Source organism: Papio anubis, chromosome 8, assembly GCF_008728515.1.
Source record: "Papio anubis isolate 15944 chromosome 8, Panubis1.0, whole genome shotgun sequence".
NCBI lineage: Eukaryota > Metazoa > Chordata > Mammalia > Primates > Cercopithecidae > Papio > Papio anubis.
The window spans coordinates 123,275,951-123,294,691 of record NC_044983.1 but is presented as its reverse complement, the minus strand read 5'-3'; the positions used below and the strand labels follow the sequence as shown (position 1 = coordinate 123,294,691).

Here is an 18,741-nt window from a genome sequence, read left to right as displayed (position 1 = left end):
AGTCACCTCCAAAGAGCTCCACACATATGCCAAACATTCGGTGTGCACTATTTCAACTGATCCTTGAAACAATGCCCTGAAGCAAGCACTATGATCACACTCATTTTGCAGCTGGGAAAACCAAGGTTCAGAAGGTGAAGTGACTAGAATCACATGCTGGTAAGCCATGATTCAGACCCAGGCCCTCACTCTCTTGAGATGCATCACTTTGAAGACTCTTTCATACTGTTTTCCTGCAGTTTCACCCCATGTGGGGAGAGAGAGCCCTGTTTTTCCAGGAACCACCCTGAGAACACAGCAGACAGCCACTTATATTCTTGAATGATCTGAATAGTCAAAGTAGCCAATAGGCAAGGACAAAAATGCAGCCTGCATGACCCATTTCCCTTTAATTTTTAAAAGTCTCTTTCAACCAGGTCTCTTCAGAGTTCTTCATCCATCAGCAAATACGAACTAACACCATATTGAGGGCTTTCAAATATACAGTGGGCCAAACCTTGTCCTTCCACCAGAAATACGCACAGGATCACAAGAGACATGGACCTACAATGCCAGGGGCCACGTGGGGAAGAAAAGGGCAGCATCTATGAGCTAAGAGGACAGAGCAACCAACTCTGCTGGGTAAGTCAGAACGGGTTTTGAAGACCCAGCAGCTGGGTTCAAAGCTAAAACTGGATGGGGACTGGAAAGGGAGACAGAGGCGGAGGGTGACAGCCCCTCTTAGTACTGGTGATGGTGGCTGCCTCACCTCCCTGTGGCAGGGACCCTACTGCTATGATGGTTCAGACACCTCCCGCAGCCCTTCCACCTACACGCCAAGGAGTTTCTCCATCCGACTCAAAGTCCACTAGGAAACTAGCAGTGCTATTGCATCTAATCTCAAGGTCCCAGACAATGGGGGTGTTTAGCCAGGAGTCCCACCAAGGGTTAAGAAACTGAACAGGAGGCTGGACGCGGTGGCTCATGCCTGTAATCCCAGCACTTTGGGAGGCCGAGGTGGGCAGATCACAAGATCAGGAGTTTGAGACCAGCCTGGCCAATATGGTGAAACCCCGTCTTTACTAAAAATACAAAAATTAGCCAGGTGTGGTGGCGCACCCCTGTAATCCCAGCTACTCAGGAGGCTGAGGCAGGAGAATCGCTTGAACCTAGGAGGCGGAGGTTGCAGTAAGCCAATATCACGCCACTGCACTCCAGCCTGGGTGACAAAGCAAGATTCTGGCTCAAAAAGAAAGAAAAGAAAAGAAAAGAAAAACTGAAGAGGAAGGGATGAAGGGATGCACACGCATGCACAGATAATGAAGATCGACCCTCCTCACGGCCAACCAACGTGAAAATACAAAGCTGGGATGCCCGGAAAGGACTGTGTACAGAATACTAAAACGTGGTTGTATTTTGTGGAGTTGTGCCATACGTCTCCTTGACTTATCACCCAACACACAAAAAGAAGGCGAATTCCAAAAAGATGAGGCAGCCATAAAATTGAGATAGAGAATGCCATGGGTGATGCATAGCCACAGATTAACTGAAATGGAATTTCCTCCTTAGTCACTGGAAGGCATAGGAACCCAACTCCAGGCAGGGAGGCCACTGAGCCACTTGAATCAGCCTCTTGTTCGCTGCTCCGAGGGAAACGCAATCAGGAGGAAGCTGGGTGTGGAATGTGCTCCTTTCTGCAGTGCTTTTTCATTCCTTCAGCTACCCCCCCGCCCCTCCCAATCCCCACCCCAACCATCCCCTCCTTACAACCACTATCAAATCTTGCCTTGGAAATCCAAAATCCACAATTATTAGGGTGATAGCTTAGAAAACAGGGTCCGAAATGGTGAGGATTTCATGGAAAAATATAAAGATTTCACACAATCTTTCTGCCGTCTGGGCTTCCTGACCCAAATCTGATCATTGGTGGCACTGCGTACCAATCCGGGAATTCACTGACAATACGGTCTGAACTGTTCCAGTGGTGTTTTCCGCCCTACCAGCCCTGTCCGCCCGCCCCCTGTCCAGCATGCACCCTAGCCAGCCCACAGAGCTGCAGCAGAATTTCCTGTCATCCTCCGGAGTGCTGGCCGCCACAGCTGATGACTTCCGGAGACCCTGCAGGAGAACAGGCACTGTAAACATAGCAGGCCCGTGTCACTTCCATCAGGCATAAAGATCCAGTCTCCTGCAGGCTACAGTGCCTTCAAAGGGCCCGGGCTGTCCATCTGGGACCAGAGCCCTGTCATTGACAGTACTGCATTTTGGCATGTCTGGGGTAGGAAGCAGACAGTCTGGAAACATGCTCAAGAGTGCCAGGGAAGGCTGGGAATCTCAGCTGAGTCCTTAATGGCTGGGCGTCTCAGCCTCTCTGAGCCTGTTTTCACATCTGTAAAATGAAAGTGATATGACATTTACATCTTGGGGTCGCTGGGAGAAATACTTAAATCCTGGCACATAGTAGGCACTCAATAAAGGGTAACAATTACATAAGAATGGTGACATCAACGCCTGAACATTGACACCTCAACCATTATGCACAAGACCTTAACATCTGACAGAATGCATGCAAACAAGACTCAAGCACGTGACCCCAGAAGCATCGGGAAGGCACTGGATTCTCCAGGTGGCAAAACAGAGTCCACACCCTATCCCCCTCTCAACTCCTAGGAGCAGGGGACATCAGATGTGTCCTTTAAGCCATTTCTCACCCATTCGTCACACCAAAGAGTTACAATCTGCTCAGCCACAGCCTGAACTTCCCCCAATTTCTCCTTTTACCACTATCTTCGGTGCTATCTAAACATTTATCATCCTCAGGAAGATGTAAAATGCTGGTGCTGTCTGAATTCAAAATGCAATGTCAACTGGAAACCTCAAAGCCATTTGGAGGATTTATTTTGGTGCTAACTAGAGAGCAAATGAAACCCCAGGAATGGCTTAATTAACCCCGCAAGCAGCAGCCAGGCATTTTCTTCCTGTCTTGTTCTGGCTGTCAAGGTTCCCTTAGGTTATTAACAAGGACAAAGGAATTGACAGGGACAAGAACATAATCCAGGTGGTCATTAGGGTCTGTCCATGAAAGCAGAGTGGGGAAAGGAGCTCTCATTTGGAAGAAGACCAGTCCAGCTCTGCCTGAAATCTGCCATACACCGATTATGTGCCCATCTTCAAGTTCCTAACCCTCTCCAACCGCTCTGAGGTTATAAGGATGATCAGGCTTCATGGATACTTGGTATGTGTGGGGTGCTGTGCAGAATGTATCTTATTGAAACCTCAGACCCTTCCCACACAGAGCAGCTAGTATATCCCCATTTCACAGATGGGGAAACCAAGGTCAAGAGAAGTTAAATAACTTGCCTCAGACCACATCTGCAAATGGCAAAGTCAGGATTCAATCCAGGCCAGCCAGCATAGGCCCCCTGAAGCCACTGCACTCTTGCACTTGACACAAAAGACTCAGACTGTGATGTCAGGCAAATCCGAGATAGGAGATTGACTCAACCTTGATTTCCTCACCTGAGAAATGGGGGTAGCAGCAACAACCTCACATTGTTGCTACAGCAATAAAATGAGGTGAAAGTCATGTAAAATGTCTGTAAAAAGATCACATGTTATACATACTCAACAAAACCCACAGGTCCTCAATTTTTCAGCACACTGCCCTGCACATAGTAGGTGCTCAACAAACATTCATAGTAGGCGCTCAACTCAGAAATGACCAATTGATGTGAAAACCTTACAGAGTTGTTGTAAGGATTAAATGATGCCGAAAATAAGAATTGCCAGCATGCTAAGACCACAAGAAATACACATCCCAAAGGAAATTCTCTTCTCCATGTGAGGCTCCCCTGGACGTAACCCCCAGGGCACCGTGCAGGTGGTCTATATCCCTGTAACCGATCAGTGCCCTGAAGAGACAGTTAAGCTCAGCACAAAAGAGCATGGGCTCCCAGCCCATGGCATTTGCCCATGTTCCTCAGTGACAGAGAGAAGGCATGCTAAAGCATCACCCCCAATGTTGCATCCCCCAAAATCACATGAAGTCATCAAGTCACAGACAGAAGCTGGTCCAGTTGGATTCCTAAATATTCATCTGAGTGTTTGTGTGTTTTGAGGCTAGGGAAGGGTAGGCGAGAGAGAAACTTTTCCCCAAGGAAGCCAGGCACCTTCGAGCACCACAAGGACTTATCAGCAGATAGACCAGAGCTCTGCAGACACACACAACACAGCCTGGACCCAGGATGCTTGCCCATGGAAGTCAATACGAGGCCTGAACCTTAGTCCTGCCTTAGGACCAGCTCCTTGGACATACAGTCTGTGCAGGCACACAGGGCTCCTGGCTCAGAGCGGCCCAAGCTTTGTTTAATGCTCTGCTGTCAGCATCTAGAAATTCTTCACAAATTTTGCACAAGAGAGCCCATATTTCATTTTGCACTGAGCCCCACATATTATGTAGCCAGCCTGGCCTACCACAGACAAGCCAATAGGCCCAGTTGCTCCCCATCACTGGCCTCAGTCTGTCAGTGGTAAAATGGAAGCATAGTGCCTGCCTCACAGTTGCCAAAGCTGGCCAGGGATCCATGCACTGAACACTTCATGAGTGTGAGCTGCCATCCCCCTAACTGAGCGCCATGGTTTGCTGCCTGGCAAATGGGATAATTTTCCAAGGTACTGGCTACAACATGGATGTTTTGCAGGTATAATGAGGCCAGAGATAGACACACACCTCAGAATGATGGGTGTTGACATCATCATCATCATCATCGTCGTCGTCACCATCATCATCTTCATCACTGTAAAACACTGAGCTAGCCCCAGAATGGGTCACATCATTTAGGGGTCTGAGAGTGCTGCACAGCAGGGCCGGGGGCAGTCAAATTCACTGGTACCAACATGCATCCTCTCTCCTGGTAGCAACCTGCAAAACTGGATAACCCGCCAGAACAAAAATATCCTTAAATCCCTAGTACCCAATAATAAAAGAAGGTATTGCCCAGGCTCCAGTAAGACCCCCCTCTCACAAGTGAAATGCCCCTACTGCATACCAAAAACAAGTTGTAAGCTCCTTAAGGATAGAAAACAGGGCTTCACACACACACATAAATGAAATATCTAGCAATACTTCTAACCAAGGAGGTGAAAGGTCTCTACAAGGAAAACTACAAAACATTGCTGAAAGAAATTGGAGATGACACAAATAAATGGAAAAACATTTCATGCTCATTGATTGGAAGAATCAAAATCATTAAAATGGCCATACTGCCCAAAGCAATTTATAGATTCAATGCTATTTCTTTCAAACTACCAACATCATTTTTCACAGAAGTAGAAAAAACTATTCTAAAATTCACATGGAACCCAAAAGCCTGAATAACCAAGCAATTCTAAGAAATAAGAACAAAGCTAGAGACCTCACATTACCTGACTTCAAATTATACTACAAGGCTACAGTAACCAAAACAGCATGGTACTGGTGCAAAAACAAATACACAGACCAATGGAACAGAATAGAGAACCCAGAAATAAAGCCACTTATCTACAACCATCTGATCTTCAACAAACTTGACAAAAAGAGGCAATGGGGAAAAGACTTCCTGTTCAATAAATGGTGCTGGGAAAAATGGCTATTCATAGCAGAAGAAAATGAAACAGAACCCCTACTTATCACCACACAAAAAAATAACTCATCATGGATTAAAGGCTTAAATTAAGACTTCAAACTATAAAAATCCTAGAAGAAAACCGAGGAAATACCCTTCTCAATATAGGCCTTGACAAGGAATTTATGGCTAAGTCCTCAAAAACAATTGCAACAAAAACAAAAATTGACAAGTGGGGCCTAATTAAACTAAAGAGCTTCTGCAGAGCAAAAGAAACTATCAAGGCAATAAACAGACAAGCTACAGAATGGGAGAAAATATTCACAAACTATGCATTTGACAAAGTTCCAATATCCAGAATCGATAAGGAACTTAAATCAACAAGCAAAGAAGCAAATAATCCCATTAAAAAGTGAGCAAAGCACATGGACGGACACTGCTCAAAAGAAGACATTCATGCAGCCACCAAACATGAAAAAATGCACAATATCACTAGTCATTGGAAAAATTCAAATCAAAACCACAATGAGATACATTTCATACCAATCAGAATGGTTTCCATTAAAAAGCCAAAAAATAACAGATGTTGGTGGGCCTGTGTAGAAAAGGAGACACTGACACACTGTTGGTGGGAATGTAAATTAGTCCAGCCACTGTGAGGAGCAGTTTAGAGATTTCTCAGAGAACTACAAGTTGAGCTACCATTTGACCCATCAATCTCATACCTGGGCGTATACTCAAAGGAAAATAAATTGTTCTACCAAAAGTACACATGCACCCATGTGTTCGTGGCAGCACTATTCACAATAGCAAAGACATGGAATCAACCTAAATGCCCGTCAGTGGTGGACTGGAAAAAGAAAATGTGGCATATATACACCAAGAAATACTATGAAACCATATAAAAGAACGGAATCATGCTCTCTGCAGTAACATGGATGCAGCTGGAGGCCATTATCATAAGCAAACTAATGCTGAAACAGAAAACAAAATACTGCATGCTCTCACTTATAAGTGGGAGTTAAACATTGGGTACACATGGGCATAAAGATGGGAACAATAGATGCTGAGGACTACTAGAGAGGAGAGGAAAAGAGGGAGACAAGGACTGAAAAACTAACTATTGAGTACTATGCTCAGTACCTGGGCGATGAGTTCAATCATACTCCAAACCTCAACAGCATCCCATATACCTTTGTAACAAACCTGCACATGCACCTCTTGATTCTAAAATAAAAAGTGAAAACAAGAAAATAGAGCTTCAGCTCTGGAGCTCTGGTGTAGCTCCAGAACATGCAACCTCGCACAATGCCTTGCACACAGCTGGAACCAAGCATACACAATGACGGCACTAGAAATGACTTGTGAACTGTCAAAGTGCTTGACGCTCAGTGGTATCATTCAATTCATAGATAGGGTGAACGACCATCCCAGTTTGCACAGGACTGAGGAGGTCCCCAGAATGCGGGACCTTCAGTGCTAAAACCAGGAAAGTCTTTGGCAAACCAGGACAAGTTGGCCATTCTGCTCACAGGTATTATTTCTAAGGCCAAATGTGAACAGAGGTTGCTCCTCAGTGGAGGGTTATGGGGCTCTTCTTCAACCATCAACACATTTCTACACATTCTAAGTTTTCGCCAAAGACCTTGTATTAGTTTTATCATTATGGGAAGTGTTTGAGAAGTAAAAAGGTTATTTCATAGTATGCACTATCCATTACCAAATCCAAATTTTCTATTTCTTATCATATTTTTTCTTAAAAAAATAAAAAGGTACCCTTGGCGAGGTGCAGTGGCTCAAGCCTGTAATCCCAGCACTTTGGGAGAACAAGGCAGGAGGATCTCTTGAGCCCAGGAGTTTAAGACTAGCCTGAGCAACATAGTGAGACTCCATCTCTATTAAATATAAAATTAGAAAGTAAAAGAAAAAAAAAACTCTTTTCAAACTTTCTATGTTTAATCTTCCCTTGTGGTTGGACATGGTGCTTCATGCCTATAATTCCAACACTTTGGGAGGCCAAGGTGGGAGGATCACTTGAGTTCAAAAGTTTGAGACCAGCCTAGGCAATATTTCAAGACTGTCTCTCTCAAAATAAAAAGAAAAGAAAAGAAAAAAAAAATATTTCCTTGTTCATTTCTGTCAGCTTTTTCCCACAGCATTCAACTTCCTCCCAGCAGTTTCCCCCTCCTGAACTTTATAGCCCTGCTGACATAAAATGGGCACTGCAGGCATCTCAATCTCATCTTTCCTAAAACGTGTCTGTGCTGTGGGCCTTGCTAGAAGCCCGAGATTCTGACTGAGACAGGCTCATAAAGTGGTTGGTTATAGTAACTCTGGGTCCCCCACCCGTCTTCCTGCGATGGGTCACTCGGGTAACCCTCAGTGAGTGAAGGAAAGAACCAGACTCCAGCCAGCCCCTCCAGCAGCCCTCTGCAGCAAGCCCAACTTCCTCCTCAGCTCTCCACCACACATCCAACTCCCCAAAAGCCCACAGCAATGGTGCCTGGGACCTCTATGCCCAGTCTTAAATGATATCCAGCCAGGCCAAGACACCGGTGTTGGCCTCTTCACAAGTGTCTTCTCAACAGCAAGGTCTTCACTCACACCCCCACTCCAGGCCCCTATTTCTTCTTTCTTTCTGCTGCTTCTGCAGGGGGCCTCCTTTATGTTGCTCCTTCTACACCCAGACTCTGGACCTGCCCTGGCACTTGCCTTGTCCCCTTCCAGAATTCACTCCATTCAGGCGTGTCATAAGCGGGTACCTGGTGTCGGGCATGCTGACTGGCAGAGGGATATAGTGGTGAGCACCACCCACCCCTGCCCTCCAGAAGTTCCCAGGCTCTCAGGGAAGGAACCCAGGAAACAGTGCCAACTGGAGAGTGATGTGGCAACCTCCGGTCAGGCTGCAAGTGTGCATGCTCTGTGCCCTGTATTCCTGGGACACACTCAGACATACACCTGCAGCCGTGTGCCAGGATGCTCATGACAGCATTGTTTACAACAGCAAAATCCAGGAAACAACCCAAGCCTCTGTGGCGCAGGGAATGAATGAACAAGCATAGTAGCATCATCTGCCCAGCATAATGCCGGGAGAAAAGAGGAAAGTTCAGACATCTTATACATTATGTCACCTGCCTAAGAATTTAAAAACACAAAATGGTGCTACCAGTGATCTTCAAATAAATTTGTAATGAAATGGTAAGAACATGACCTGTTATACCCCAAGTTCAGGAGAGGTACTTGTATGAAGAGAAGGATGGGGAATGAGACACAAGGCTCATAGACTTCCCGTTTATCTCTTTTTTTCTTTTTTTTTTAAATTTCTTTAAAGACAATGATCCAGGCTGGGTATGGTGGATCATGCCTGTAATCCCAGCACTTTGGGAGGCCGAGGTGGGTGGATCACGAGGTCAGGAGATTGAGACCATGCTGGCTAACAAGGTGAAATCCCGTCTCTATTAAATATACAAAAAATTAGCCAGGTGTGGTGGCACGCGCCTGCAGTCCCAGCTACTCAAGAGGCTGAGACAGGAGAATCGCTTGAACCTAGGAGGCAGAGGCTGCATTGAGCCAAGATTGCACCACTGCACTCCAGCCTGGGCAACACAGCGAAACTCTGTCTCAAAAAAAATAATAATAAATAAATAAATAAATAAATAAATAAATAAATAAATAAAATAAAGACGAAGATCCAAAGCAAAGCATACCACCTCATGAGCACATGCTAATCCATGGGTGGGAATACAGCTTTGGTTAAATAACCCTTTGTGGCTCTCCGTTTTGTGTTTCAGAGCTAGACATTCACATTATGCAGAGATCACCCTGAAACTCCACAGCAGTTTCTAGAACCCATGGAGACTTTGGGAAAGACAGTGGAAAGCTGAGGAAGCCAGAGAGCTCCAGGCACTCACAGCACAAGAGGGAGGTGGACCACCGGATTATGAGGTCTCCACCAGTGCCTCAGCAGCCACGCACTGCCTGGCCTGAAACCAATGTCCTCTGTGCCCTCACGTCCACCAGCTCCAGGCTCCCTCCCCGAAGAATCAAGAGTCAGGCTCTGCTCTGCTTCCTTCTCTTCCTTCTCTTCCAAATGTCTCTGTGGATGAAATGCAATCCCACAGAGTGGTGTCATCCAGCTCTCAGGCAATTTCCCAGAGGTGACTCATCGTCCTCTCAACAAGCGCGTGAGGGCCACAAGATGAGGACTGTCACCCCATTGAGAGATGTGGAGCCAGAGCCTCAGAGAAGTCCCAAGAACTGCCTGAGCTGACTCAACAGCCGGAAACTAGGACAGTCACAAAACCAATCTGACTTCCAAATTTGAATGAGATTCAGGGCTTACTATGCATCATGTTCAGAGAGGGGAGATGGACAACTGGCCAGTTTTACCTCCCAGATCATCTCAGGTTCACAATAATAGGCTTCCCAAGGGAGCAAGCGAAGGCCCAGAGAAGCCAAGTGTCCTCCCTAAGCTCACAGAGCCAGAAAGCCTCAGGGATTTTCTAACATGCCTCAACAACCTCCCCAGAGCATTTCTCCATCAGGAAAACTCTTTTTATTATAGGTATCTTTATTTTCCCTGCAAAGGCAACAAGAAGCTTCCAAGGCCCCCCAGTGAGCAGAAAGCTGAGAGCTGGGGGCCGGCCAATGTTTATTTGTTTATGCCATCATCTCCCACTGAACCCGGTCCCAAGCTTCTGAGTGACTCAGAGGCCTGACCACCAACAGCTGTTCTTTGGTTGTCACAAGATAAGCCAACAGGGGGTGGGGGCGTCCATTGCACTTCCCGGTAATCAGGTGGGACACACTCTTTCTTCGCAGTACCCCCACCCTTTGTGGAGTGATAAATGGTGACAGATAGATGAGAGGGAAAGACCCCCATCCCCAGCAACGGCACTGGAGACCCAGCTATGAGCATGTGGCCCACATTTTAACAAAGCTGCAAGACAGAGAGGAAGCAGCCCCCCACACCACCGCCTCACCCCCACCACCGGGAAACAAGCTGCCTCCTGGGAAGGTGAGAGGGAAGAGAGCCACCAGAGCCACTGGAACACAGGTTCCAGCCAAGGCCACCCTGAGGCCCAGAGTCTCAGGAATGGGCCATGCTTGGCTCCAGTCTAGTGTGGCCCATCAATTATGGTGACTTCCCTGCCTAGCCTGGTCTCCAAAGCCTTTTCCCTGAAGGTTCCCTGAGCCAGAAACAGAATGTATCCTGAGGCTTCACCTGTCCTCAAAAGCCTGATCTCTGGATCCTACTCCACTCATTTTAACTGAAAACAGCACTCTGGTCCAAAGGACAGAATAATGAATCTTTCTTTCCTTTCTTTCTTTTTCCTTTCTTTCTCTTTCTTTCTTTTCTCTTTTTTTCTTTTCTTTTTCTTTCTTTCTCGCTCTCTTTCTTTCCTTTCTTTCTTCACTCAGGTACAAAGGACAGAAAAATGAATCAACCTTCCTTCCTTCCTTCCTTTCCTTCCTTTCTCCCTCCTTCCTTCCTGTCTTCCTTCCTGTCTTCCTTCCTTCCGTCCTTTCTTTCTTTTCTTTCCTCCCCCCTTCCCTCCCTTTCTTTCCTTTCTTCTTTCTTTCTTTCTTTCCTTTCCTCCCTCCCTCCCTTCCTTCCTTTCTTCCGTCTTCTCTCTCTCTCTTTCCTTCTTTCCTCTTTATTTATTTCCTCTTTCTTTCTATCTTCATTTTTGGAACTGGGCCTTCTTCCAAACTTCTCACATAGCCCCTTACTCTGCTCTTCCTATGGACAGCTGAGAATCATTTTCCAACCTTATCAAATATGCTCCCTTCTCTTAAGATAGCCTGCCCTGGCTGCTCCCTATGGTCTCTCGCAGGCTAACCAGGTGCTGTAGGAAGAGGCACAAATGCACCCACCTGGCCCAGACATCCAGAGGCCAAGGTCACAGTCCTGCATTACAGCGTGAGAGTTCTTCTTTCTAGTGCCTACAAACCTATGCTTGCCCCCAAAGTCGCTCGGGGATAACAGGGGGTTGGGGAAGGGGTGGAAGGTCAAACAGAGACCCTCTTAGAATCTGTTCCCTTCATTAACTTTGGAATTCCACAGGCCAGTGTTTTCTCAAGGCTTGTTACACAGAATACTCACCCAGGAGAAGGGCGCTGCAATCTTCACACCCACAGGCTGTGGCTGGGAAAGCCAGGAGACAGCTTCAAGGGGTGAGGTCAGTCGCCTCCCGCCCAGCCCCCAGGCGGAGGAACTAACATAGAGAGCAAATAGCCAGCATTAGAGTAAGAAATAGAGATTCAGGGTTGTTACCGTTTGCAGATGAAGAAAGATTAAAACACTTGAGCACATTGGGGCCTGTGGGGAGGGCGACGGGGAGCGGGGGGGAGGGAGGAAAGGCATCAGGAAAAATAGCTAATGCCTGCTGGGTTTAATACCTAGGTGATGGGTTGATAGGTGCAGCAAATCACATGGCACACGTCTACCATGTAACAAACCTGCACATCCTGCACATGTACCCCAGAACTTAAAATAAAATACATACATAATAAATAAAAATAAAATAAAATCCTGTAGACAGAAAAAAATTAAAAACTTGAGCAAGATCACACAGCAGGTATAAAATAGCAAAACTTCAAAACCTGATTTAATTTTGTTCTAAAAACCACACTCTTCAAATAATTGTAGCTATCAGTCAAAGCGGGCCAAGATCTCATGACACAACCACTCTTGAGGCAGGACGCTAAGTGACTGTCCCTACAGCCCAGGCGTGCCGGACCAAAAGCCCACTCAAGTTACCATTGAGGCCTGTGTGTAATTCAGGGACGGAAGAGTGTGTCCAATACTGTTCTAAACTGACCTCCCAAAACTCTGTAAACTGACCTCCCAAAACTGTCACCAAGACCCCTCCTAGTCAATGCAGCATCCCCTGCCAAAATGCACACGACTTTACATTTTACTATGTATCGATATCGGAGCCTAGGACATAGTAAACCCTCAATAAATGTCTGCTACAAGAACAGTAAGAGAACTAGCCATGTGAAGGCCATCTTCTAAGTTTTCTGTAAAAGCCTAATGAAAGCATTGTGCATATGCTGCTTAACAAGTCTCACAGAAATATTACATCTTGGAACAATTGTTTTTCAGTGTTTATGAACCTGGAGAAGTTTCTGCCTTTCAAAGACAAACATGTTTCCTTTATTTAGGTCAAGGACGAACTACAGCCTATAAGCCCGTTGCCAGTTCTTGTAAATAAAGTTTTATTGGCACACAGCCACACCCACTCATTTACATATTATCTATGGCTACTTTCAAGATACAAAGGCAGAACTGACAAGCAGTACAGAGCTGCGTGGCCTGCAAAGCTGAAAACATTTACCACCTAGTCCTTGACATAAAAGTTTGCCAAGCCTTACTTTAGACACAAGTATAACCTACTTAGCATGTTGTACTAACTAGGAAGCTCAGAGCTAAACGTAATGTAAAATTTTAGTAACTCACTCATCTTCAATATTTTTTAAACCTTTATGTCTATATGCTCTGGTCTTCTAATCCCATTTTAAAATTTTATTTAAAAAAACTAGGCCGGGCGCGGTGGCTCAAGCCTGTAATCCCAGCACTTTGGGAGGCCGAGACGGGCGGATCACGAGGTCGGGAGATCGAGACCATCCTGGCTAACCCGGTGAAACCCCGTCTCTACTAAAAAAATACAAAAAACTAGCCAGGCGAGGTGGCGGGCGCCTGTAGTCCCAGCTACTCGGGAGGCTGAGGCAGGAGAATGGCGTGAACCCAGGAGGCGGAGCTTGCAGTGAGCTGAGATCTGGCCACTGCACTCAAGTCGGGGCAAAAGGGGAATCCTTTTCCCAAAAAAAAAAAAAAAAAAAAAAAACTAGTATTCCCTGAGTACATATTATATGCCTGGCACTGAATGAAACCTTTTAATATGTTCTCTTATTTAATTCTCACAATAGACTCATGGGGTAGGTAATATTATCTTTTTATTTATTTATTTATTTGGGAGATGGAGTCTCACTCTGTCACCCAGGCTGGAGTGCAATGGTGCAATCTTGGCTCACTGCAACCTCCGCCTCCCAGGTTCAAGCGATCCCCCTGCCTCAGCCTCCTGAGTAGCTGGGATTACAGGCACATGCCGCCACACCCATCTAATTTTTCTATTTTTAGTAGTGATGGGGTTTCGCTATGTTGGCCAGGCTGGTCTTGAACTCCTGACCTCAGGTGATCTGCCCACCTCGGCCTCCCAAAGTGCTGGGATTACAGGCGTGAGCCACCGTGCCCAGCCCTTATCTTCGATTTGTTGAGAATAAATGAATGAAAAGAATAAATGAATAAAGTCACCAATTGATTGCATAGTGGAAATATATTTACTATTTCATAATTTAATCCCAGAGAATAATTAACTCAGGAATTGACTGAAAAACTTTGGGTGCTGAACGAATATAACAGGCAGGGCTGAGATAGTAACTGCAGGCAATTTGAGCCAAATTATAGGATTGTAAAGTGCTGTCATTCTAGGATCCTTATTATTTTCAATCTAGCTTCAAACTAAGCTGTGCAGTCACTTCATCATGAATCTTCAGGATTTGGGGAGAATCAGCAGACATGACACAGAGCTACTACTCAAGTCACAGGCTCAGACACTGCCTCCAGTGACGTGGCCAGAGCCACACAGCCAGAGCACCACAAATAGAAAGAATTACCGGTGCCCCAATGCAGTCCTCTTCAGGAGGACTAGGTCCACATGTCGCTAACAGTACTTTTGAAAAGCTGACCTTTTCTTAACTTAAATACCAACATCCTAAGCAGTATTATCTGCAAAATCACAGATCTCACGTACCAATTGTTGTTTTTTCTAATTTGAGTTAAACACAAAAAATTTTTTATTCTTATCTATAACCTGAAATCATCTTGCATTGCTCATCAGCACGCTTTGAGAAACACTGGTTGGACAGGAGTAGGGGTGTCGAGGCTGACAGATGGGAGTGCAAACACCAGCTTCTGTGCTCTCTCCATCAATAACCGTGGCAGCTTTCTGGATCTCACTGAACGTCAGTTTGTTCATATATATAAGAGGGAGACACATCCCCCTCACCAGATTAGAAGGTCAACTGGGCACATTCCAGGTATTCATACACACCAGCTCTTAAGCAACCTTGGGCTGTTCACTGAGAACCCCTGGAGATGACTAAGTCACAGCCCTTCTCTCATGGCCACCCTGGGTAGACTGCAGGGGCTCTAGGCACCCCATGGGGAACAGGTCCAAGACGCCAGGCCATCTCCAGGAACCTGGCCAGGATGTCAGTGTGGGTGGCAGGGCAGCCTCTACGACTACAGAGTGTGGAGAGTGTGCTGTCAATCATTCCAGGAGCCCATCAGGTGAAAACGACACAGGTTGGGACTGCTCTAGCAGTAGTCAGGGGTAACAGGGCTCTTCTAAGTGGCTGAAGGCAGGCTTGTGACATGAAATCAGGACAGCAAGCTCCTGCACCATGAGCAGAAATGCAAACTGTTCAGGCAAAAGTCCAGGGAAAACTGGGAGAGCTGCCTTGGATGCATAATGCACCAGCAGCACCAGCACCCACCATCTAATTGATGAGTCTGGGAGCCACTAGGCCTGGTTTGCCCAACCACGTCCTTGTGTACACCTGTCGTCCCAGAGTAAGCAATATAGCGCCCCTTTCACTCTCAAGTCTCCCAGCTGAGAAGAGAAGTTAGCCAGTTTCCCTATGAATGAATGTACTAAGGCCCAAAAAGGAGAGGTAGTTTGCCCAAGGTCACAGTCACCGGTGGCCAAGAAGGGAGAATGTGCGTCTCTCAGCTCCAGGCAATGTTGTGCGGTGGCTTTGGAGTTAGACAGGGCTGTCCAAATGCTGCCTGTATTCCCTGGGGACACTTGATTTCCCTCTGGGTGCTCCAGTTACTTCAATGGTAAAACAGGCTGGGCAAAGTGGGTCACGCTTGTAATCCCAGCACTTTAGGAGGCCGAGGCAGGCAGATCATTTGAAGTCAGGAGTTCAAGACCAGCCTGGCCAACAAAAATTAGCCAGGCATGGTGGCGCATGCCTGTAATCCCAGCTACTCGGGAGGCTGAGGCACGAGAATCACTTGAACCAGGGAGGCGGAGGTTGCAGTGAGCCGAGATTGTGCCACTGCACTCCAGCCTGGGTGACAGAACAAGACTCAGTCTCAAAAACAACAACAACAACAAAAACAAAACAAAACAAAAAAACAGTAAAACTGATAATCACCATAATGGTGCGCATCTCATAGGTCTGTTTTGAGATTTGAATGGAAAAACAGGTGCCATGTGCCCTGTAGAGATCATGGCTTAATAAATGGACATTATTACTACATCAGTGTCCTTGCTGACACAGAGAAGGAATCTTACTCATTGTCACAACCATTCTGTGTCCTTTGGTGCCTGAGCCCACTCTGGTCCTACTGTGAAGAGCGGGAGATAACCCAGACCACCACAATTGGGTTGTTCTAGGCAGTAACTGATAAAAGGGGAAAAAACAGAGCTATGGACCATGTGATAAGTGAGGCACAGCTGCCACCACGATAGGGTGTGGGGAGAGGGCAGGAAGGGGTGAGGGAGGGCCGGGAAGGCACAAGGGAGCGGGGAGTGTGCTGCCTCTGTCCTCCCTGAAATGACTCCTCTGCCTGCCCCTACGTGACCACAGTATAGCAAGCACAGCCCAGCACGTGCTGCAGCGCACCGTCACACACACCCTTCCCAACACCGCAAGGAAAAGTCTTCAGCTGAAGCGGCCTGGTTCCGTGCAAAACACGAGGCAGTTCTCAGCTTCTGGCTCTGCCTTCTCCTGGATAAATAACCTTGGGCAAGGTACATGGCCCCTCAGAGCCTCAAGGCGCTCAACTGTGTAATGCATACACCATTGCTCTCCTAGTGGGATTGCCGGGTTAAGTCACAGATATACTCAAAAAAAAGAGTGTTTCCCTTCTGTCTGACCTTTTCAAAGACACCAAGAGAAAACCACTGAGAGTCACCATATTTGATCAAGGCAACTGTGATGCCACAAAGAAAATGCCTACTACGTGTCTAGCCTGTGAGCATGGCAAATGCATTTCCTGAACTCAGAAAGATTACTTTCTAGTGTGAGAGAAAGACATGAAACCCAGTAACTCGCACAAATGAATATACGATTATAACACATCCAGGAGCTATGGGTGAGAACAGCATGTAACACCCAGAGGGACATTATTTACTTTAGGAGGTCAGGAAAGCCTGTCTGAGAAAGTGCTGTCAGGCGTGAGCAGAACTAGGAATCCAATCAAAATCAGACTCAAGGCCCCACCCCAACTGTGGTCTCGGCCACCACATGCCAGGTGGCCTCAAGTGGCCTGAGAGCTGGACCACTTGCTGTTTGAGCTGCAACTCTCCTTCAGGCAGCTTGGCACCACTCATCGCTCACAGCTAGCAGCCTCCCAGGCCACCAGGCCCGGACCTGAGAGGCCAGTCCTTCCACTTGTCAGCTGCAGAACTGCAACAGGCCTTTGTGGCCAAGCCGGCTGCTCCCTCCCTCCAGTTGGCACGAGACTCCATTTCCTCATCTGCCACTGACTTGTCACTCTGCCTTCCCATGGGCTGCAGGGAAACTGACCTTTAATCAACTGTCCACGCCAACCAGCTGTGCCCAGGTCACAGTCCAGCACTGCCTCCCTGGCTCTGCTCGGAAAGATCATCAGGGCCAAGAAACATCCACCATCCCCAGAAGCTACCCCCAGCCAACATCACCCACCACGTGCTGAGTGTCTGTCATGTGATCAGCATTTCAATGACTACTTGGCGATCTTCAACTCCAGTCCTGTGGCGTGTGATAATACTTACTTAACCCTTCACTGCAGGGAGAGGAATCCATCAGTGTGCAGGGAGGCACGCAGTGTGTATGTGTTAAAGAATCACACCCGGGCCTGCCTGCCTCCACATGCATCTGCCCACATACAACCCTCACAGTACCAGCCATATGGCCTTATGCTGTTCCTGGCTTTGAGCACAGAGCCAAGAAATTATCCCCCCATGCATATCTTTCCATTGAATCTCCCATGTCTTAATTCATTAACAACCCTGTCTTAATTTTCCCTTTCTGCAGTATGAGAGACTGTGCCAAGTGACACACAATGTCTTAAGGGCACAGAACCAACAGCAGAGGCACTTTATAGGGAGGTAGATGGTGACAGATAGGTAAACTGAGAAAATCAGAAAATGGTGACAGGTACAATAACACACGTCAGCGCAGGGAACAGTAACGGCTTCCAGGAAGGACCTCTTTGGTTCCATCTGTCTCGCCCAGGCACCCAGCATCACACCAACCACACAGAGGGTGCTCATTAAATGCCAGCTCATTGAGACAACCAGCCACATCCCAGTGAACCCTCCGCCACCAGCCAGGACAGCCTCACCTCAAGTCCAGCTGAGCGCCGGACGGAACATGCATCCGATGCTTCACCAGGAAGAGTCGGGGTCTTACATTCCATAGGGAGACCCAAAGGAAGTTGGCAGAGACCCAAGTAAACAGAGATCTCAGTCCTCGCAGCCAGCTGCGGTCCTTCATCCCGCATGGACATCCAAGCTGTAAGAATCCATGAGGCATTCAGCCAGGGCCTCCTTTAAAACCACTTTTAGTATCCTGAAATGTGCAGGGCGTGTGTCATTCCAGTGCATTGTTCCACCAGAGTTATTCCTCAGACGATCGAAGATCACTGTAAATCCATCAGGCTCAGAAAATACTCGAACGAAGCTCCATGCAGCTAGCTGACAGGCACAGCCATCTTGAGGGGCATCTTTTTAATCTCCTTCTGGCCAAAAGATCAGGCCTGCAACAGGGAAGAAGAAAAAAACAGTCTTGTCATAGTCACTGACCCAGAGCAGTATTCAGTCACTCTTTCCTCCTTGTGTTTGACCCTAACAGAATATAATTCACTAAAAATAATTCTCCATAACTAGTAACACACAAAATTGAGACCAGCGTCCAGGGAGGACTTCAGGTGAGAGCTGCCTCCCCTGCGGCACCAAGGACCTCTCAGACAGGGAACTGCCAGCTGCTCAGAGCCTCGGGACCACCCTGGGAGGGGAGAGGAGGCTATGGGGCGTCCATTATGAAGTTGAGGGGAGAACATTTATGACTGGCTTAGAAAGCTGACAGCAAGGCCAGG

General features: G+C 47.0%; 1 long non-coding RNA gene across 1 annotated transcript in view; it reads right to left on the bottom strand.

The window, feature by feature from the left end:
- The window catches only part of LOC101002034, a 324,709-nt gene that overhangs the window by 279,821 nt on the left and 26,147 nt on the right, over positions 1-18,741 (bottom strand). The window contains exon 3 of the long non-coding RNA XR_004185934.1: positions 17,989-18,402. This is a non-coding gene — a long non-coding RNA (uncharacterized LOC101002034). The remainder of the gene's footprint in view (positions 1-17,988; positions 18,403-18,741) is intronic.